This window comes from Lagopus leucura, unplaced genomic scaffold (assembly GCF_019238085.1).
Source record: "Lagopus leucura isolate 7727_CA_CO unplaced genomic scaffold, USGS_WTPT01 Super-Scaffold_100157, whole genome shotgun sequence".
Taxonomy (NCBI): domain Eukaryota; kingdom Metazoa; phylum Chordata; class Aves; order Galliformes; family Phasianidae; genus Lagopus; species Lagopus leucura.
This window is the reverse complement of record NW_024962334.1, coordinates 8,464,054-8,487,833: the sequence shown is the minus strand read 5'-3', so window position 1 is coordinate 8,487,833 and position 23,780 is coordinate 8,464,054. Positions and strand designations below refer to the sequence as shown.

General features: G+C 44.2%; 1 long non-coding RNA gene across 1 annotated transcript; it reads left to right on the top strand.

The window, feature by feature from the left end:
- Positions 1 to 6,097: 6,097 nt before the first annotated feature.
- Positions 6,098 to 9,695, top strand: LOC122189547. The gene is made up of 3 exons (XR_006181855.1): positions 6,098 to 6,235; positions 6,501 to 6,708; positions 9,675 to 9,695. It is a non-coding gene; the product is annotated as an uncharacterized LOC122189547 (long non-coding RNA).
- The last annotated feature ends 14,085 nt before the right edge of the window (positions 9,696 to 23,780 follow it).

Sequence of the window (23,780 nt, the reverse complement as noted above, 5' to 3'; positions counted from 1 at the left end):
TCGCCACCACTCAGCACTCCCTCAAAGGGTGAGAGTTTCTGTGCTTTTTCTTCCCCGAGTCTCACTCGCTTTCAGAACAGAGCCTTCATACCCTAAAAGGAGCAAGAAGACAAAATCTGTGAGGAACAAAACAGTGTAACAACGAGCTTTTGTATTCAAGAGACAGCACAAACACACCTACTTAAAATAAAAAATAATTTAAAAAAGGGTTCCCTTAAAATGTTGTAAAATGTACAAATAATAACAGTAAATTGCTGTGTATCTCAGCAGTACCACATTACTGTTTGCTATTAAGTTTGCAATGGATAGCACTTGCTACTTAACAGCATAGTAAATAATCAGGTAACATTGCCATAAAGAGGCTGGATCTGGTTTGCCTCCCACTTACACTGCTTTTATGCCAGTGTGCGCCCATTGACTTAATGGGGTTAATCTTGATTTACAACAGTGCAAATGGAAAGGTGAATTAAAGACCACAGCAGGCAAGCTGGAGAGGATGCTGCATGCAGTGGGCTGGATCCTGGCTGCAGCAACACAGCCCCGGGCTGCGAGCAGCGTCTTCCAGCTGGAGCTGCACAGTTGCCAGTGCAGAAGCAATGTAAATCAGGCTGTGCTAAGCTCTGTTCACAGTGAAAATACACACTGTGCACAGCACACCATGTCAGAACACTTTTTCCTCACCCCACCTGCTTGCCACGTGTCTCAGGGGCTTAAGAAACATTGCTTGTGTACACCATGAACAACTGGGATGTGCAAACTGGGAAGATATCATTCTGCTCTTTGCCTAAAGGCAACTCACACAAGATCCTAGGGGCACGTATTGAATGTGCAGAAGCTGGAGACAGAAATGGATTAACAACTTTTAGACATGGGCTTTCAGAACCAGCTGGCTTAAAAGTTGATGCAAACTCTGGTGCATCATTTTAGCATGTGCTGCACAGTCAGATGTAAATCAGCCTTGTTCATCAAGCTGGAACTTGCTCTGGTTCATGACTCTTAAGTCACTGACCCCAGAAGCTGAGCATGGACACCCTGCAAATATTGCTGGTCAAGCAGAAGTGTATCTCATATAAGGCACACAATGTACTGAGGTGGACAGCAGGCCCTGCAGGAAGGATATCAGAGGACAGAGGTTTCTTTTGCAGCCAGGGAGCAGATGAGGTAGAGACATAGGATCATAGAATCATTAAAGCTGGAAAAGCCCTCTAAGATCACCTAGTCCAACCACCAACCCACCCCACCATGCCCACTGCCCACGTCCCTCAGTGCCACATCCACACGGTCCTTCAACACCTCCAGGGACGGTGACTGCACCACCTCCCTGGGCAGCCTGTGCCACTGCCTCACTGCTCTTTCTGAGAAGAAATTCTTCCTCATATCCAACCTGAATCTCCTCTGGCAAAACTTAAGGCCATCCCCTCATGTCCCAAAGCTGTCTCCCCTGAGCCTCCTCTTCTCCATAATGAACAATCTCAGTCCTCATAAGACTTGTAAAAAGACCCAGATCTGTGTGTCTCCAGGTCCCCAGGTGCCTGTGAATTTTGGTGAGTAAGCAATGCGGTGCTACTCAGGCCATCCTTGTTTCCCACTTGCAGTTGGAAATCCTGTCAGTTGAGATTTGCATGTATCTTTCTCCTTTGACACACACCAACTGGCTCCCCAGATGCCATCAGACAGCAGAAAGCGAGCTCAGCACCTCATGCCCACCTGATACACAGAGTATTCCCCATCTCCCAGTCCCAGTGTGAGCATAGCACAGAATGAGATCCTGCCCCCACCCATCAGCTCACCCGCTCTCTCTGTGTGTATGAAGCCATCTCAGCCTCGCATCCCTGGCACCTCACATCCCTGCCTGCTGCACGTACAAAGCACAGGAGGGAAGAACAAAGCAGAGGGGGTGAGGGGATGTTCTGCCTCTGCTCGGGAACATGAAAAGTCCTGGAGTTAAATACCAACAAAATATTCAGTGTTAATGTTTAATATTGCCAGGAACTTGTCACCTCCGCTTACCGTCTTGGAGCTGCCGCTCTCACAGACTCCCACGTCTGAGCTCTGGGCCTAACATGCTTTCCCATTATACATGAGAAGGAAAGACAAGAAACCCAGAAGTAGAGAGACAGTGACTGCCTCAGTTACAAAGCCAAGGAGGGCTTTTTTTTTTCCCTTTTTGTTTGCAGGGGAAAAAAATATGTCTCACACGGCAGAGCTCCTGAAACCACCGCTTTTCGGGGGTTACCTTTTTTAAGCACTCCCTTCCTCACCTCTGTGAGATGCATTTGCTATACTGCAATCTGCAGTGGTGCATGCAGGAATTTGTGCGTTAAAAAATGCACAAACGCCACTTTGCTTGCAAAACAGTATTTCTTATTGCAACTTGATGCTGAGCATCTCCCTTTTGCCACTGGAAGCTCAGGCACTGTGAAACAAAAGGCAGATCTCCTTGCAGTCAGCACACTGTGTATTTCATGCAACTGGCTGGGGCCACCTCACCCACCTCCGTGGTTTCTCTGAAATGCTTTTCTATCCCTCTAGGCTGCATGGTTAACAGGAATTCAGGCTCTTCTCACAATGCAATCAGGCATCTCTCCTGAATTTTGCGAAGGCTGCATGAAACCCAGCTTCCTTAAGCACAGGAGGAATAGCACTGAAAATACAGCTTATCTCCTTGTCCTGCACTCCAAGCCTCTTCTGGTCAGCACCTTGGCTGAAAGCTCTGGCATCTGCCAAAAACATGCAACATTCTTCTGCTGGTTGGCTCTGCTATTCCTGGTACACCTTTGCTCTTTTTTTCCCACAGCAACACCCCTGAAAACAACACTCTGCTCAGTCTCTGCAGCATGGAGCAGTCCAAACCCTAAAGAATACATGGCCTGCCCTTTTTTTGGAGCACTGGGATAAGTTTAATGTCTCTTACAGACATTTTACATGAAAGATGTCTCTAAACAGAGCTTTTTCACAAAGGTTTGACACAGCTGTAGCAACTCTCATCACCCTTGTATAATTCCTGCAGCTAAAACTTTCCAGTAAAAGCTCAAAAAAAAAAGGTAAACTGAGATTTTTGTGGAGTTCCTTGACCAGAGCCTTCAGGCTTGCGATGCACATGGCGATGTGCTGCTGTCCTTCCCAGCCTGCAAACCAGCTGCGCTGGGCGAGGGCTGTCACCTACCTCTGTGTTTCACCGTCTTTCAGCATCGCTTTTGTTTTCAGGGTGATCCAAATGCCACTTTACTGCTGATCATTTGGATAGAAACCCACGCAACATCCAGTGGGGTCAGACCAAATCATCCAGAAAGCTGTCTGGCTGCTGGCATGAGCAGATGCTTCAGGAAATGTGCAAGAAAAGGGCAAATTCAAGCTCATCCTTCCCCAGGCAGAGGCTTCCAGCTTCTGACAATCCGAGCTGAAGGATGTCTTCATAATGTTGTCTTTACCATCCCTCAAGAGTCTTTTCTGATCTCAGTCTGCCCGATCACAGTTGGATTGTGTGTTGCTTTTGGCCTTCCCAGCACCCCTCTAGCTGTCAGTGCCATGCCTCAATTACATCTCTTTGTTTTAAATTTATTGCCTGGCTAACTGAAAATAAAATACAATTAAGCAAGATACTGGGCCCTGAGAAACATGAGAAATAGTAAATAACCCTGCTGTGTTATAAGACATTATGTTGCGTCTTCTCTACGACATTCAAGGGTATGTTTCTGTTTAACCAATCTTCCCCCTGAACTTATGCAGTAAACTTTCAAACTTGTTTATGCTTTTGCCACCTAAGTATCTCGCAGCAACAACTTCCGTGGGCAAGACTGCGCTGTTCATTTCTTTCAATTTGTTTTAAATCTCCTCCTTGATTAATTCACCAGGTATCCACTTCCACTGTCAAGAACAGCAAGCAGCACTTCTGTTTATGCCTTTCCCAGCCATTTGTGGTTGTACAGCACGCTGTCCACCTTGGCCCCAGCCATCTCTCTCCAGACTGAAGTGTCCCAGTCTGTTTAATAATAGATTGCTGCTAAACTTAACCATTGCTGCTGGAAGAAGTGGTGAGTATAAAGGCACTTTCTGTGGTTGCTCTCAGGGTTTCATTTTTCTGTTTCATTGACCTTAGACATAATGTCTTTCTGGAGAGTATTTGGGTCAAAGGAATGTAAGATACTGGGGGAAAAAAAATGCAAAAGTACGTGCAAAGAAAGTATATTCCCAAATGTTTTGGGGAGGGGAGGAAGTGAACTTTATTTGCATCTGTAAGAAACGAGATGTGAGAAATGTATTCTTAATTACGTGCAAAAGTAGCACATACAAGATATTGTTAGGCACTCATCTGCAATAATCACAAATCTTTATTTTTTATTAATGAACTTGGATCAGAGATGGAGCTGCGCTATATGTTAAGGGAGCTATTTTTTTTTTTTCCCCTGCTGACGTACCTTTAAAACAAGGGAAAAGATAGAAAATGGAAAACATCAATATCTCTGATTTGCAAACCAAAGGGAAGGTTAAGATGGAAAAGTTTGAATCAAAACACACCGAGACCTTTTGTGCAGTGCAGATCCAGAAGTTATTTGCTTGCAGAGGAATTGCTTACTTGCTAGACAGGCAGAAATTACATTTCAAATATTACACAGTGACTCGGCATTGCTTTATATTGGCCTGCATTATAATGGAAGAAGAATTACGTACTATTATGACTTTTAAAAGAAATGAAATTCCACGGAGAAGCTGATGGAAATCTTACCTCTGGATGGGTAACGTGTGCACAAAGGGTTTTTTTAAATGTAATTCCAAAGTTCTTTCCCTCTTTACTCCTACAGAACATTTTTCACTGTTTCTCTACGTTTTGCCAAAATTTGCACTGCTTTAGCTCTTGAGATAAAATGGGGACAGATCTTGTTCTGAACATTTCCCAGAGTTGTGTAGCCCATGGTATGCTAACATATTAGAGAAACTGCTAGTGTTGGCTGCTGTTTCTGATGCAGTGATGAAAACACATTAAGGTTCTACTTAGGAGTTGAATGAGCAAGCAAATCTTCAGCTTGTCATAGCCCTATAATTCAGTTACAAGTGATCAATGAGAGACACGCGACTGCCTTGAATCCCTTGGTTTGTAATTGCCAACTTCACGATTTTCATGAACATTTGTGCATTCATCTTTCCTTCATGAGCTGTTCACAGCCAAGTTACCTTGAGTATCTGATCATCCCATCTACAGTGCTTCGGTTCCTGTGCACTGTGGCGTATAGCTTCCTGGCTGTGTCATGCAGCCCTTGGACAAAGACGTATTTCTGCCAAGTATAATGGTCTAAGTTGTTTGCTGTGGTTACTGACACAAGGTGATTTGGGCTGTGGGCCTGACGGATGGGCAGGTTGGGCAGGACATGAATAGCAATGTGCCCATCTTCAACCTGAACAGCTGTGCCTGTCCTCACCCATTTGAAAAAATGATGGGAATAGGAGCACAGGTAGGGCCTTAAAACAAGTTGTTTAAACTTTGCAGATATTCTTATTTCAAACTGAGAGGCATTCAGTTCATCTCAGCTCTGACTCCAGTGATTTCTCCCCCCTTTGAGAAACAGTGAATGTTGTCCATCGAAAACAAACATTTTGGGTTTAGAGACCTGTGTGTATTTGATAGTCCACTCTCTACCAGAAAAAAAAAAAAGAAGTATTGAACAACTCTAATTGAAGGCCTGAGGAGAAAGCTGAAAGGGATGAAAGAGGCCTTACTGAACATTAATACTGTCCAGGAGGACAGCTCTGGCACACTCATGTTGATAGGCAGTTACAGCCCCTAACTGTCAATGCTAATATGCCATGCAGAGAGAAATGTCTCCTGTTCCACCTTGGAATGCATCAGTGATGTATTTGAAACATACCCATCACCAGAGAACACAAGTATGAGAAGCATTTTGTTTTGCAGCAACAAAAAAGATAAAACATTGCAAAAGGTTTCCAAGCAAGCTCTATGGTGAATCATAGCTGCCATGAGGAAGATCTAGAAAAGACAGGAAAAGCTCCAAAAGGAAAAACAAACAAACAAACAAAACAGGGGGAAAACCCCTGCTAGAAGGAGTTGCAGTAATTCTGGAATTAAATGCTGCAGAGGGGAACAGCCAAGAAGGATGAAGAAAGGTTTCCCGAGGCCTTGGGGTGAGCAGTGAGGATGGTATGATGAAGAAAGAATGTGCTGGAGATCCCTGGCTTCATCTCCTACCTCTCCTACTGGTCACAGAGTGTCCCTGAGGAGGTCAGAGGCCTTTCTGCACTTTGTTTTGATGGGATGGGATGGGATGGGATGGGATGGGATGGGATGGAATGGAATGGAATGGAATGGAATGGAATGGAATGGGGCAAGCGTGTTCCTTGACAGATCTCTTCCTTGTCCTCCTCCAGGGTTATCGATCCATTTTTAGGCTATTTCTCTTCACAAAGCAGGCTCTCAGCCTGCAGAGCCAGATTGAGCAACTACCCACTGGTCCCCCCTGGTAACACAAGAATCCTTTTGCTTTCAGATGCACTGACAGAAGGCTGAGGTTTCAGCAACATGCTGTCCCTACAGGCTTTGAAAAAATAAGGGACAAAGTAGAGAAGAATGACCTTCTTAGCTTCTCCACCAAAGGAGTGCCTACAAGAGCTGGGCTGCTGTTTGGCAGCAGAAAACCCACACGGACGAGACCCTCCTCAGGCCTCATTGCTTCTGCTCCATAGGGACTCGCTCAGGTGCTAACTGCATTTTCTTGTCTCTTTATAGAGCTAGCACTCTGCTGTAATAGGGATAATGATATATTCTGCCTGAAATAGGATGCTTACGAGAGCCTAGCTTGAAATAAAGATTATAAAAATGTAATGTCTGGCAATTGTAATATCATCCTCAGAGTAAGAACGAGAGACAAACAGATATATAGGTAGGCAGACAGATAGATTTCTTAATTGAACTCCCTGCTTGACTGTGTTTCCTTTAGGCAAGTACCACAGATGAGTAACAATAAAGGATCGCAAGGAAGAACATGTAGGGTTTTTTAACAGATTTGATTTATCTTAGGAAAGCTTTTACATTTCATCAGTCTGTACTGAAAATCCCTAAATAATTCAAAGCATTCAAATGGTCTAATGTTAACAGAATAGCACTGCTCACAGGTGCTTAAAAGTGGAAAACAAGGTAACCATTTCCTCTTTTAAAATACTAATAATATTTCACTTCCCTGCTCCAGAGTATTTAATATCATATATAAATCAATAGCTACCCCACTATCTGACAACAAATAAAAAAATACATTTGCACCTATCCCCAGATGCTCAGAAAGCATTTATTCCAGTCATTTAATCACAAAGCTGTTATTGCAGGGGAAGTTCAAGCAGACATGAATACATAGAGCCAAAAATAGAGAGCTGTGCTGAGGACTTCACTGCAATAGCAGTCTCTTCCAAAGCAAGCTGCTTCCCACTTTCCCAGGAGATGTAGTAGGTATCACTTCACTTCTCAAAACAATAACTGGTATGGTAAAGCTCAGTCAAGCAAAGCAAAACTTCACTCACTTTGCTTTTCACAGTCAACATCCAAATGCAACAGGGAACCCTTGTTGGTCTGATCAGGAAATCTCTCTCTCCCTCAAAGGACCTGGAGTCCCCAAATGTCTTCATGCTGGGGCCTCCATCGGAAAAGGAATTGCATAACAAGACCCATCTGCCTCTGTAGAAAAATGTGCTCAGGTTGGATGAACACTCTTCTTCTATGCTTTTCTGAATGGACCTACGTATGGGAAAAGTGAAAATACCCCTCTTCACCCCATAGAAGCCTTATTTTACTGAAAGCAGCAGCACTCCCCTCCCCAGTTTCTCACTGTCCTTTTGATGCTACTTGCCTGCTATTTGGAGATCGGATACTTATGCATGAGTGTGTGCATGTGCGTGTGTGAATATACATACAGACACCACCTAAGATTCAGAGGAAGAGTGCAGAATTGACATGAGAGGAGCAGCTTCTTATTCACTGGCATTAACACTGTCTTCCTTCTGCACATCTGTGAAAGCCTCGGAGCAGAGATGACTGAATTAGGCTACACCTAAGTCAAAATACTTAACAAATATTAATTAAATAGATCCCCTTCCCAACTCAATGAGAGCTATCCTTTTTGTCTGCAAGAAGGCTGGATGCCCAGACGACTTGACAGAGTTCAGAAAACAGAGTGGTGATATGTTCTCCCAACTCCCCATCCCATGCAAACCTGTTCTTCCTTCCAGACGGGCTGAGTATGTTTACCAAGTCTTTACCTTTGTTTTTTTCTCACCTTCCATCCCCACAGGGAGCCCTCAAGCATGTATTTATTTGCACTTTGAACCTGTGCTTGCTTGCACAGAGATGCTTCAGCTCAGGCTGGGACCTGACTGCTTTAAGGGAGACAGAGACAAGGTTGTCTGAGTGCCAGTAAAGCTCCAGTGCCTTTGCCTGGCATTCCACCCCATTGCTCAAAGTTCTACTGCAGCTGATACCAACAAGCAGGAAAGAATCCTACAATGGTTCAGGGTGATGCATGTGCAGCCCAAATGCCCGTGGGAAAGTGCAAAAAAGTGCAAAGAGACTGGTGCAGGCTAAGCTTCGCTTTCCACAGCACAAACAGCTTCATGCATATTCTAATGCATGCTGTTAATGTTTCTGAGTGTGAGAATGGCTTATTATGTCAGATTTAGTTCTGGGAGTAGTCTTGCATCCTTTAAATGCTGGGTTAAAGAAAATGCTGATGTATACATGTGTGTGTAAATACATATGTCTGGCCCTCTGAAAAATAACAGCCCTGAGATGGATGGACTGATAGGTACAAAACCTGATGTAAGTGGATATTTGGGTGGCACCTCTCCATCTCAGCCCCAAGGAAGATGCTACAGCTCCCTGTGCACTGCAGCTCTTCGTGCTGCTCCCACATACCTAGGCTATGGGCTTAGGAGAGCCACCACGGCTTTGGGAGGCTATTCCAGCCCAAGAGGGCAAACTCAGCCAAGTTCAGTATGACCCAACCCCAGCCCAAATCCACTCTTCAGGTAGCAGATCAAGACTAACTCTATTTGCTCAGAAACTGCATAGATCTGTCTGCTTGTGGGATTTGTGCCAGCCTGATGAAGGGGTTGGCTCCTATCCTCAGCTGAACTCTCATGGCTCAAAGTTGTGCTGCTTTTTCTGTGTCCTTTGGGGTGAAAAATGTCTTGCAGCTGCTGCTTAAAATTATTTCCCTTATGTTTCAACATTCTCCAGATCAATGTCACCTAAAGCAGTACTCTGAGAGACTGCAATCATGATTGCCCATCACCAACAACCAGACTAAAAATAAAGAGCCACAGTATGAGACTGAGAGAGAAGCAATACAACCTCTGGCAAAACACATCCAATGCTGAAAAGGCCTCACCCCTCCAGTCCTGTCCTCTCCATGCTGAAAGAAGCTTCCATCTGAAAGCATCCCTTTCCAATGCCATCAAGATTGTGTGTAGAAAGCAGCAGCTGAGCTGACCTGTCTCTTTCTTAACTGCCAGTTTTCAATGGCCATGAAGTATTGTCCAGTCAGTAAATATGGTGGAGAAAAAGAGAAGTCAGTGAGGCATTTATTTGCCTCTTGGAGGAACTTGGAAACATGCTACCAAATATTTGTTTTTGACCCAAGAGCTAATGGATCATTGTGCTTTTTCTCTTGTTTCAGCTTATGTGGAGGTGAATTGGGATGAAAGGATGTGCAAAAGAGGTGGAAACCCAAGGAAGACATTGGCCGAGGAGAGCTTCATTTCCTGCCTGCCAAGAAGGAGGGAGAGCAGCAATGTTTTAGGAGTAACTGAGGTGTGGGTAAGGGAAGGAGACAAGGTGTCTCAAATTGCTCTCCACTGCGAATTCAGAACTGAGACCTCAAAGTTTTGCCTGGTATATACCAAGTTTTGCATATTATATTTGAGATGGCCTGAAATATTAATTTCCTTTCTTCCTAATTAGTATTTAGATTTCATGAAGAATCAGTTCATTTGTCAAGCTGACCTTGCCCAGAACAGAGTCTTGAGATGTATCATTTATGTGCTGCCAGCAGCACCCGTATTTGAGTTAAGTGGAAGTATTTTGTGGCATCTGATCCATGAGTTCCATCAGAGTGTTAGGGCCAATCCTAGCCTTGACTCAAAAGCCTACTTCACATTTTTGCAAGTTTCCCAAGCTCCATCCTGGGCACATTGTGTCCCTAGTGTCCTGCACCATCCACATAGAACTGATCAAGGCAGGAGAGCCTCAAATCACGTTGTATTCTCGTTTGAATGAAAGAATTCCCAGTTAAAACCACAGCATTCAGGCTGATTTGATAACTTGTTTGTCCCGCTGTTTTTTAGGAGATTACAGAGCTATAAATATGTGTTTTCAGGGGAGGACTTAACTGCCAAGAACAAGCAGCTGATGTTATATTATTAGATTCAAGACTAGAAAGAAGAGTCTAGACATTCCCTTATTATGAAAATAAGAATTGTTACTTAGCATTTCTTCTCTGTGCTGTGAAGTGATAAATATGATCAACGCATCTAATATCTCAAGACTCATTCTCATCTTCAGCTTTCTGCTCCCTGGAATGTTTTATGTGGGTCCACACAATTGATGACGCGTCTCCCGGGGGAAAAAAACCTAAAAATAACATATACAAAATTCGTAAGTATTTTACAAGAGACTCCTTTTTCAACATGGGGATTTCAGGCACAACAAGAGAAGGAAGCATCATGGCTGAGTTAGGGAAGGAAGGGAGAAAGTTGACTTATTTAGTTGATCTAGTTAAAGCTCCTTTACCCATGGGCCGTTGATGCATTGTGCCTACAAAGAGCTTTCCTGCATATTTACCTGGCTACATGTATTGCAAGGAGCACTGGGGTTGCAGCCCTGTGGATTGGTGGGCCCACGTGTGTGGTATGAACAGGCACAGCTCTGTTTATTTAATGCCACTGGAGCCACACACATTGGTATTCCAACCCCCAAAGATTTGGCAGAAAACAGCATGTGATGCCCATCACCAAAGAGATTTGGTTGCTTGTTTTTTGTGATGAGGAGTAAGTTGTTCCACATAAATAGCTTACTGCTTTGTAAACGCTCCAGAAGCAAGGGCCTGATCCAGGTTTATCTGCTGCTAGCACTTCAGGCAGGTTGGCTGTGTCCTTACTCGTGCTTGCCAGAATATGTAATTGTCAAATCTTACAACGACCAGTGTTTCTAGTCATATTTTATCCTAGAACATGGCTATCAGCTCATATCTATGCCTTATTTACTCTGGAATTTAAAATCATATATGCAAACATATGCTAAATCCCTGGCTAAATCCAAGCGACAGCATACATTAAAACATCTTGTCCAGGATATTCTGCAGCTCTGAACTGCAGCATGATCCACAGCAGGCTCTGAACCAAGACACAGCCGCTGAGCAGCACAGGTGGGACGTACTTTGCAGAGCTGTGGCACCTTCCAGTGTACTCACAATGAAGGCACAGCAGTCCCACAAGGATACACCATGCTGGCATCTGCTCTCACCATGCCCAGTGAAGCACAGAGGAGGAGCTGCCAGAGAAGCAGGAAATTCTGCCTACTGGAGTGTTTTCTAATTAGTACCATTTCTGGAGGTAGAGCACATAATCCCAGGGTTCAGGACTGACCTGATTACTGGAGGAATGCAATGTCTATCCCTGGTTGCCCACAGTTTTTCTGACTCTGGAATATACTTATTATATGCTCATGTAACTGGCCTGTACCATTTCTCACTAGGAAATGAGCCAGCAGCCTGGGAATTGCCTTTGCCCAGGCAGAGAGGTTGGGTGGGGTATCTGTACCCAAGCACCATAGTCACATAGACGCAAGAACAGATGAGCATGGCAGTCTGCCTGCCAGGAGCTAGATCGGTGATTCTTGAGGAAGCCTTACAAGTTGAGGTTTTCTATGATTCCATCATTAACCCATATGCCTGCACCCCTGCAAGTGCTCCAGAAGCCAGGACCTGCATGGGATGTGCTCCAGTCCCAAGGAGCTCTCGCTCCTCACAGCACTGCAATGAAAAAGACAAGCACGCCGTGCTTCACAGCCCTCATCCCAGCAGTCGGGTTTCATCACATCTGTCTGAATGCACTGATAATGTCCCAGCGAAAGGCACAGAAGGCAGCACCAGCATATAAGGCAAAGCACTGCAGAGCCCTTCCTCCTGTCCTGACGCAGCCGGCGCAGCCAGAGGAGGCCATGTACATCTTATCTGGGATGCCAGAGTGTTGCCTGCATGAGCAGAGGCCTGCACTATCAGAAAACAGGCTATTTTTGTTTTGTTAGCTCACCCCCTGAGCTGGGGGTGACCAGTCCTGCAGGAGCACACAGTGCACAGCATTTGAGGATTTCGGGCAGTGCAGTGTGTCACCCTGCATCCTCACTGGTCCTGGCAGCAAAGCAGAACAAGCTCAGTGCAATGAGCCATGTGTCACTGCTGTAAGATCATTTAAAGCTTCTTCTTTTTTTGGCCTAAACTGCTAAGCTACTAACTTGTATTTTTTATCCCATGCACCAGAGAAGAGAGGGAGTGCAGCAGGGGCAAGTAGATGTAGAATCTATGATTTTAATAGCAGGATTATTTTAATACATTGAATAAAATTCTATTCCATTTAAAAAGTCGATAACTTACCACATTTTTTGCACACTGCACTAAAAAAATCCACACAGTTGAAGCAATAATTTATTCTTTGACAACAGGAAACAGCTGATAAAAGAAAATCTCTTTTGTTTTGGGTTTGCAGACTATTTCCCATGTGTTGTGTTTTCTTTGGCTGTCTCTCCAGTATCCGCTGGTAGAGATGAGAAGGAAGGGAAGGCAAGGGTGTTGCTCCAAACACAGGACCCCTGGATGCTATTCTCCTTCATATAAAGTTAGCAACGGTTCTCCTGAACCATTTACCTTCTCACCAGTGTATTTAAAATGACCTGTATGAGCCTTTAGCACGGCTCCAGAAAACTCTCTGGAAGCACATCACAAATGTCCAAAGAAAAGACCTGCTAGGAAGTCCATAGACTGGAGACAGGAACAAAAAAAAAGGAATAGCCTAAATAAACCGGTGCACGGCTTCTCTCACGTGTTACTCTGCAAGCCTTTTGTGCTCAGCCGACGTCTCTGTTTCCTGAAGGAAGCACTCCTCAGTGATGGTCACCGAGGGCACCATCAGTCTGGCTTCCCTTCAGCATTTTGCCATGTGCCTTGTCCACTTGGCTGCACGGTCAAATGAGGCCGCGGAGTTGTCCCTTCTCAGTGCTTTAGGTGAAGGATTATGGTGTGAAGAATTGCTCCTGTCACTGGAGGAACAGCATCACTACTAAGTCTTGCATTCATGTTTTCAGTCTTTTATTTCCCCTTGACAACCATCCAGGGGTCTTGGAGTTGGAAAATATCAGGATATCAGATCTTTCCTGTCCAATACTGCATCCATATCTGGGCCCCTCAGCACAAGAAGGACCTGGAACAGGTAGAAATGGTCCAGAGGATGGCCACGAAGACAATCAGAGGGCTGGAATACCTCTCCTATGAAGACAGGCAGAGGGAGCAGGTCTTGTTTTGTTTAGAGAAGGCTCCAGGGAGACCTCACTGTGATCTTCCTGTACTTCAAGGGAGCACACAAGGAGGTAAACCAACTTTTTACACCATCTGTTAGAGACAGGATAAAGGGGAATGGCTTTAAACTAGAAGAAGGGAGATTTAGGTTAGATGTTAGGAATAAATTCTTTACTCAGAGGTTGGTGAGGCACTGGCACAGCTGCCCAGAGAAGCTGTGGTGCCCATCCCTGAAGGTTCTCAAGGGCAGGTTGGATGGGGCCTTGGGCAGCCTGCTCTGGGGGGTGGCAGCTCTGCCCATGGCACAGGGGTGGATCTAGGCTCTCTTTAATGCCCCCTCCAACCCAAACCATTCTGCGATTCTATGGTTCAATGTTTCCTGCAGCCTGAAGAGGAGATGAGGAACCTGAAAGCCTGTCTGTGCTTCCTGAGTCTCAATGAGCTATGGCAAAAACTACAATCTTTGTGTACAGGTGGAACCACCAGAAGGTTCTGCTGAAACATTTGTATTTTGTAGGCTTCAGGGGTTTTGAATGCTGTGATGATGATGAAATAACTGCACCATGTATTTAAAATTGCCTGAGATTTCCACTGTAGACCTTAAACACAGTGCTAAATAGGGCAAACAAAAATAGCTGTTACTTTGACAAGAGCTTATTTAAAGCCTGTTTTGTCAGCGTTGCTGCCCTGGTTATGACAGGGAAGTTGACTAGAAATTGCATAATTACCAATATTAAGTGCAAAAGCAAAACAGCAGCACAGAATTCAGTAATGGAACAGGTCACATTTGGCACAGCTGTCGCAGACTTTATGAGGCTCTATCTCCAACCACGACCTCAGGAAGCACCATGCTGCTGCTCCTCCTTCTCTGTCAGCCCATGGGTCACTCCGCTCTGGGCACACAGGGTGTGGGCTTGGGCAGGTGATAAGGAAAAAGGGTGTGAAAACACCAGGGGCTCCTTGCTGCACATGGTACGGTTTGTGATAAGCTCAGCTGTTCTGTGGGATGAAAGTAGGGGCTATCAGTGCGATCGGTTGTTCGGTCAGGGTGAGGGAGGCAGTGCCGCCTGCTCTGCGCTGCCTTTCTCCACACCCCTTTCCCTCCCAAGACTTATTGCATGCACTGGGGCAGGTTTCTACCAACAAACACTGGTTCTGCTTGGCATGTTTAATCTGTAGCTCAGTATCGATCTGCTCTGCTCTGCTTTGCTTACTGTCAGAAAAACAGGGAAGCTGAGCAGGGAGCTCTGGCTTGCCTTTCTGTCCAGGCCTGTAGCTCCAAACGCACATTTCCCTCTGAGAATATGCTGGGTGCTGAGGCAGCTCGCTGCGATTGACAGGTTTGCATTTAGCATCCATGAGTGAAAAACCTGCTCTAAATGTCTTGGTCAGCATCATGTAGGGATGCAGTGGCAGGAGCAGGTATGCCACCCAGCAGCCAAATTCCTAAGGCACCATGTAATCCTCTCTCTTCTCGTGACCCCACTGCCTTATGTGCTGTGAGTCTTTCAGCTGCAGGAGTGCTTGGGGTGAGGACCCTACAGCCAAGGGCTTTCTTCATAATACAGTCTTCATTAATTTTAACAGCAGAATCATCCTGTGCAGTACATGAGGATGGGGACTTAGGGAAAAAAATTACTGCCATCATTTAATTAAAGATGGATCATAATAATAAAATCTCCACAATGGGACTGGCACAGGATTACAAAGAAACCTTAATTGTGAAATCCATTCTCTTTGACTTTGAGACTGATTTTTCTGTCTCAACACAATCTTTTTAACAGCTTTGGCGTGTAATTTCCTATTTTGAAAAAAAAGAAATAATGAAGAAAGAACAAATCATTCAGCTGTATTATCATTCAGCTTCATACTGACACCTGTATGTGACATCAGCAAAGCTGAACTCCTATCTCAGACTCTTCTCACTGGACTTCATAGTTAAACTATGGCAGGTTGTACACTAGCACCAGCTTGCTGCCATGTAAGAAGGGAGTGTGACTAACATACACTCAACTGTGGTGAGAAAGAGCAAACTGTAATTTTGCACGGGCCTAACAATTAGGTAGATATTCACTGACAGAAGAGCGACATCAGATTTTTCAGCTCCTGCTTCAAATGAGGAATAGTGCCAAAGTTGCCAGCCTTTTTCTATGGGTGAAGCACCTTCTTTTCCCTTATGTTGGAGAGAGCTGAAATGCTCCAGCTGAAACTCGCAATGAAAGCAACAAACTGTTCTTCTGAAGACATCTACACAGAAAATTTCACACTAAGCAGTCAAAGCCTGACAAAAGTTTAATGAAGCTGAAGACAGGACTTTCCCTCCTGAAACAGAGTGTCTTCAGTAGCCAACAGTGCTGCCCAGCTGCTCATATTTCCCTTGGCAGACAGAGGGTAATCATCCTTCCTGCTTTCAGCAAAGCCTTTTAGACCTTCTGATGAAAAGGAAGAAATCGTAGTCATCATCATCATCAATCCCATTGTTCAGAAGAGTAGTTAGGCTTTGTACACACACAGGATTTGCTGACAATGAATCAATATACCACATCTCATATATAAGGGCTGAGTCTCCCTTTTCGGCTGGGCTGACAGCCGTGTTCTAGTCAAGGCTTTATCACACAGGCAGCACTTGGGAGCAGCTGATGGTCCTGGAGAACACGCTTCAGCACTGATGGGCCAGCTGCTTATGCAGGGTTCAACTCGTGAGCCCAAATCTTCTGATAACCTGGCGTGGCCTTGACAATCTACGATGCCCTGTGAAAAAAATGTGTAGCTATGCCACTTGGGGACATGGTGGTGATAGGTTGATGGTTCTACTAGATGATCTTAGTGGTTTTTTTTAACCTTAATGATTCCATTATTGTAGAAGAGATATTCTTATCTGTAAAGGTGCCCATCAAACCTCAAACTGGAGCATTGCAAATCACAAGCTGGCAATGGAGGTGGTGCAGAGAGGGATGTATTTGGGAAGAAGAGCCAACTCTAGGGCAGAGAGGACTGGTAACCACCAGGAGAGGTACACAAGCAATTCAACAGCAAGCTGGGCGTGCAGGACTGCTTCCTGGGTGCAGGATTAATGCAGGAAACAGAAGACTTCTGTCTCTGCCAGCAACCTCAAACTGTATCATGAAGTCTAAAAGCACTGCCATTTGCTTTTCTTCTCTAAAGGAACCTAAATTGGGTGCAAATAATAGAGCAGCACAAACCATCTTGAGAGCAAAGTGACCACATGCATGTAGGTTGTTAACAAACATATCTAACTCTGCGTCCAGCCAAGCTGTTTATTTGTGCAGCTACAACGATTCCTTCCTTTCTTCATGGTACTTTTAAACTCCACAAAGCAGAGCAAATTTTCTCAAGTTCACACTTCTTGACATTGTTGTCAGCTTATTTCCACTAAATGGAACGCCGAATATTATGAAACGGCTCTGGAATGCTGGACGTAAAGGGAGATTTCCTTTTTTCCCCCTTCAGCTGAAATATCTTTTGGCAATAAATCCCCGCCGGAAATGTGCTTTCCCTGATTCCCCAGCTTAATTAGCTCAAACAATGTAAGATATGTAACACTGACCACCATGGGAAACCTGATAACAAAGCACAGCGATACAATGCGAGCCTTTCAAACAGATGCAGCCAGTGCTGTGCTGAGACAAAAGCAGCTTCAGCACAGTGTTGAGCCTTTTCTTCCTTCGCTGCTGAAGGAGACATGAGTACCATGGTGAGACAAGTTAGACTCTGCCATGTTTTTCCCTGGTAATGATCTAAAATCACCCGTTCCTCTGTAGTACGCAGGTCATGCATTAACGTTTCCATCAAGGCGGAGGCAGCAGGCAAAGCTGCAGCCCTTTGGTGCTCAGCTTGCATTTGCTGCTCTTGCCATGGGGAAAACTATGTGAAAGCTGACCCCAGACCAGCTGCATGTGGCAAGGAACAGTGCTGTTGGTTGGTGAGAGTGCGTGCCTTCATGCTCCTTCCTGCGAAAGTTGAAGCTGCAGTGTCTTCAGGATTTCTTGTCCCTTCTGAGCACTCCACCCTACTACTCCTGCTGCATTCTTTAGTGATGGTCTTTGCAGACAGAGGGTAAGACAGAAAGATGTGTTGATTCCAGCATATATATCCCTTTCTTTACGCGTCTCCTTGCTGCATTACAAGCTAATCTGAGACCCCATTTATGTCACAGCAAAATTAATGTGCAGCTGGGGGCTGGATTGATGTCTGCAGTGTGGATAGTCCAAGTATGTGTTAAAAATTATCTCACCCACTATTGGAATGCAAGAGGAAAAAAAAGATGCAATAGGCTTTTGTCTATTTTTCCGTTTATATTTTATCATTTTTAAGTTTTATATACATTTGTCAGTTTCTTTTTTTCTTTTACTTGCATTAGAAATCTTGAGTTTCCAAAACATTCTGAGCGCTAGCACTGTATGTCACTGGGAGATGGGTCGGGAACTAAATAAAATAGTTAGAAGCAGAGATGTCTTAGAGCATTTAGCTTGCTGCCTCTTTTAGTTTTGTCATGACCTACGTAATCCAAGTGCCTTGCAGGACAACAGTGAAAGAACTCAGCCAGGTCAGACGGCAGAGCCTTGGTGACTTAGCATTGTCCATCAGGGCCATAAAACTGACCGAAGAACCAACCTCCACCCATGCCCAGTGCAGGGCTGGGCATGCAAGGGCTGTGCTTTGCTGGCTCAGCTTGTTTCACTGGTGCACAAGGCCAGAGGCCACTGCTGCCACAGCAACACGTCCTACCAGCTGCCCTCCCAGTGCACACCAGGTCATTTGGAATAGGGAGTAAAGCTCTAAATCCAGAATTTCTCCAGGAAAGCTTGTGGACAAAGAAACAGCAAATCAAGCTAACTTACTGTCTTCTTATCTTCATACTTCTAACATATTACCAAATGGAGCCCAACAGCCATCCTCTTGGACTTCTTTATTCATTGTGAAGAACCAGAAGGTCATGGGCTCATTTTTCTTCTGTGGGTCACCTTTGAAGCACGAGTACCACTGGTGCACCGCAGGCACTGCACAGAAGGCCCCACTTGGTCCTCATCTATAGATGGCATCTTACAGATCCACATCTTTTTGGCACTGCTGATCATCACTTTTTTATTACAAAGCCAGCTGTGATCTGACTGATCTGTGTAAAACAAATGAGCTTCATCCCTCTAGCTCTGCTAAAACTCAAGCGTAGCCCTGAGCTGAGCAAAGTGCAAACAATCTGGATTTATTTATGTTAATGTAATTATAAATAGACCAATGTTGAAATGGCCAGTTTGCACTCTAGGCAAAATAAACAAATGTTTTTCTGGTTATCATGCTTTTTTTTTTTTTTTTTTTTTTAACTACAACCTGCATGCTAACTCTAGATATAGGAAAAGGCAAAATCTTAGTTCTCAGAGATAGTAAATGTTGCTCATTTTCCAATATATCAAAGCAGTAGATTCACGGTTACACTGTAGGTATGAAATCTCAGTCTCATCAAAATCATTGGCAAAATTGCTGCTAACTTTAGTTTTGGAGGGTATGTGTGTGTGTGCAGTGAACAAACGTAAGAAGCAGAAGGAAAGAACAATAGCTATCAGGAACATGTAGGAGACTGTAAGATCTACCAAGTCTATTGTGAGTGCTGGGCACTCACATGTCTCACAGCTGTTTTTCAAAATTAGTCCCATACGTGGATGCAGCATCAATTATAACAAGATCCCGATTCATGGAGTCTTGGAGAGCTGTTATTACTGTTTACTACACACAGCTGTGCTTAATTTCTTCTCACATATTCCTTGGTTTCTGCAGAGAATTTAAGATGTTCCTGTTATTACCACAGCAGTTCTGGAAACAAAACTTGCAGGAGAGAACAAAGATGCAGAGCTCCTTCCTCATCTTCTTTTCCACCCAGGCAACCACGTACATTGCCAGTAGAATAACACCAAAAACCTGGTTTTATGCGGAAGAGCTGGTGTGAACATTTTCTTTGGTTTGAATCCAGAGGGGATAACAGTCTTCTTGTGATTTAGGTCTGATTGTTCACTGTTTTCTCAAAATGAGCTCCCCTGGGGCTTCAGCAGAATTTGGTTTGTAACTTCTGAGCCTCAGCATCTGGAGGTCTGCCAAGCCTCTGCCTTTGGGTGATACACGCTCTTTTTTAACGGGAACCCACCGCTCCCACCCCACACACACAAGGCTTCAGGCAGGAGGCATCACTTTATCTGGGAAAATTACCATGACACAGGCACACACCAGTTGTGTCTGAGCAGTCACTCAGCTATGGGATGCACTGGATCCACAGGGCACGCAGCAGATGGCTGGACACAGCAAAACTTCCCCATCCTATTGCTCACACATGGGTCGGCTCTCCACCCCAGGTTCAATGAGTTCATCCAGGCCTGCATGCCTGGAGCTGGTGAAGCAGCCAGCCCTACAAACCACGGCACAGCACGCTGTCATTGTCACCAAGCTTTCCATGTGCTTGGCATGGTGAGTCAATTAAACCAGGGTTTTCAGCCTGTTGCCTTGTGGTTCACTGGCTTAGGTTCACTTAAACAGATGCCTCCAGAAGGTCAACTCAGAAAGGTAATGAAACACAAGCTAGAAAATGAGTGCTTCTTTGGACACTTCATGCAGTCCTGCCAACACAGCAGAAACACACGCAGGGCAACTTCACCCTTGCCCAGTGTAAGTGGTTGCACAAAATGGAAGAATGTCAAGGAAGACTTTGGATGCAGAAAACATGGTTTAAAATACAGAAGAAACTGATTCCCAAGCTAATAAACTTAGGTAAATAATCATCCACTACTTCACATGATGAGAGGAATTCCAGCTGTTTTCTTCTTGAAGTCTGCAGGTAGCTAAAGGAAGACAAATTCATTGAACCATCGTAACTGACTCAGGGAGACAGGGATTTTTTAGTACTTCACAACTTACAATCTTAAATTCATAGAGAACAGTGAAATTGAAGATTTGTTGCAGACTTACAAATAATCCCTTCGGAGACGTGATTTGCTTATTATACTTCTGCTCTTCATTTACCATGCAGTCAAAAAAACCCCAACATTTGGCTGGCTTCAAAATGCAGAGCATACTAAAACTACTCAGCAACTGCATCGTGGTTACAGTCTTACAGCACTGGTGTTGCACAAGGCAGTGATTGGTGGAGCAAGGAAAGAAGACCTCTCTAAAATCAAAGTGCCTCACTGAATGAAGGTTTCATGGGAGCTGTGACTGAGGAACAGGATCTACCGATATCCTAAGAAGCCAGTCCAAAGAGTCTGAGCTGAACACCCTAATCTTTCCAAAATTTTCGTCAGGGATGTCAATATTGTGACTCATTTCCATATTATATATACATATATGTATGTATATCTATTTTCTGTTGCTGCTAGCTACCATGTCTTTTAATAATTAAGTAAGCCTTTCACTCTAAGCATCATGAGTGACTGTCATAAAAATTGTTAATGCAATCACTCTGTATGTTCCCATCTCTAGATAACTCAGCATCCCAACCACATTACCAACAGCCCTCTATTCAAACTTTAAGTCTTTTCTCATGCATGCTGCATAAGAACAAAAACAGTCTGCCTCCCATCACACTACATGAGTAAAACTGAGGGTGTAGGATGATGCCAGACCACACAGTTGTGGAAACATTTAAAAATGGTTTCTTAGCTCCCTTGGACCGTCTTGAAATTTGAGCGTGTGCTTAAAATCCTTTGCACCATTGCCTTCTTGGAGGTCAAAGTATCAACAAGGAAAGTAGCCAGTGAGCAGTATTGAACTTGAAAGTCTTACACACTATACTTTGAGTACCAGTAGATCACAAAGTCCTTCACTGTGTTTTAACTGATGAACCAAATCTTGATCTATTTTTTTCCAGACATTTGGACTAGCTCATGGCCTCAAGACACTGATGAGAAAAACTGAGGAACAGAGCTGATGAGATTTGGGGTCCTAAGCCTGTAAGGCACCCAGTGCAGAGGTTGTTCCCAGTGACATCCCAGTGTGGACTGGAAGATGTGCATGTGCAAGCTCCGCTGCCCCAGATCAGATCTGAAACCTCTGTAGGAGTCACTGCCTCATGGCATTATACTGATGTCAACAGACAGCAACTTTAAGTGAAGCAGGGCTCTCACATGCTTTCATTGAGAATATGTAGTTACTGCCTCCCAGCTCCAGCTATTTGTTACCAATAGTGTGCCACCATCTCCAAAAACAGAGTTGACAGGTGGGCACTGTGCCTGAGCCTCAGCCACTGCAATTTTGACACTGCATGATCCTAGTACTAACCCTCCATGCTCAGTGGGTTGATCTCACACATGAGATACAACCTGGGTACATGCTCACCACTACTGCTTCTGCTCCAGAGAAGCAATCACCTAATGCCAAAGTCTGGTAGGGGAACAAAACATGTAGGAGGCAAATGAACAATCCACAGTATATTATACCCAGCCACTGCCGCTTAGTGATGAATAAGCATGTGATGTGGGCTTGCTTAAGGGGAGTTTTGTTTTAAAAACGTAAACTCAGGTGCTTCATGTTTATGGTCCAGAGTCACAATGACACTGATGAACTTCACACCACTTAAAGCCATACCTCTGAGCTGGCTTTTTTTTTTCTTTCTCTGAACTACGAGTAAACATTATAGGAGTGGTCTCTCATTTGGATTCTAAATGTTCTTTCCATTTCCCCAGATCAAGCTTGGAATTTTATTTTATTATTACAGTTTTATTATTACCATATGCTTTTATTATTGCTGTTAATTATGACTTAGTATGTATGACTATTACTATGTATTGATTATTAGGTTCATCACTGCCTGGAAACTTCCAAGTTAGATCTGGTTTGGATAAGCATCAAAAGATTTGGATAGCTTTCCCAAAGTTTTGAATATGCAAAATTGTCCATATTCCTGGAAAGGAATGGAATTTAGCATAGGAAAGAGGAAGAAACAGGCAAAGTAGGGCAAATTAAAGGACAGACTTGAGTTCCTCCCATCTCTGGGAGAATTTCCCTAAAAATTAGACACAGCTACCTTGTGAGCCTGTTCCTCCATCAGCTTGGTATTTGTTGTGATAATTTAAAGGGTTTGTGTTGTATCATTACCCTTTACTACCAGGCTTTTTGCAACGGTCAGTGTTAGATATCTCCAGCCATGTGAACATTAAGTCAGGAACTGCAGTTTTTGGAGTGATATAACAGATTGTTCTCACAAAAACATTCCCACAATATTTCATCACCTCAGACTCCATACTTGAAGCGAAAAGCAAACTCAGTTTTGAAACTTGGTCTAGTTTAAATCTTTATCCAGACACCTGTGTGAGGTGTTCTCTACAGAAAGAAATGAGGGAGAGAAGGGTGGGCAGGGGAGCACCTCTTCTCCCATTCCCCCATTTGGACTTGGGTCAGACGATGAGGCAGGTCCAGACACACAGTGCTCACGCTGGGTTCAGCTAAGTGGAACTCTACCAAGGTGGACAGGACCCCGATGGAGCACTTAGCTATGGGGACATCCCATGAAACACTGAGGATACCTGTTGCAAAGAAAGCCAATTCTGAGGGTATCCATAGATGTGTAGACCTGCCTTTGTGTCAGGATGGAGGCGTGAGAGGGGCTGGATAAATGAAGGGAGTGAAAAATCTCATGGTCAAACTGGAGGCAGTGTGGCTTTCTGGAGATCACAGGTTATACAGACTTGTTTTGAGAAAAACTATGCCCAGTCCCAGCTGATTACTACAGCTATTGAAGAACATTTGGACATGCATTCATTTTTTGAAGAGCCGTATTCAGAGGTATTCAGAGTTCACATCACTTTTGCTTATTGCAGGGAAAAGAATGCCAACGAAGGCTGGCATTTGAAAATTGTATCACACAAAGCCTCACTTTCTGAGGAATAAGTTTTCTCCGAAAATTTACCAAGGTCTAGCATAACCGACATGTAACTCTGTAATTTCCTTGTAAGCTCTGGCTTTATTTTAGTTATTTCTGCTCTGGAATGCCAAGTAATTAACAGCACCATCCGCCAGAGGATAAATGTTTATTTCACAAACGCTTGAGCAGAACGGACATCAATCGGCCATGCCAAATATCCCGTAGCTTGTCTAGCTTTTTCTGTTAACATTTGATTATTAATGCTGCAGAATGTTCCTTAATGGGCGATGTGTGCAGGGAGATTGTAAGCAGTCACGGTGTGGTTTGCTTGCTGATGCACTGTTAATTTGGTT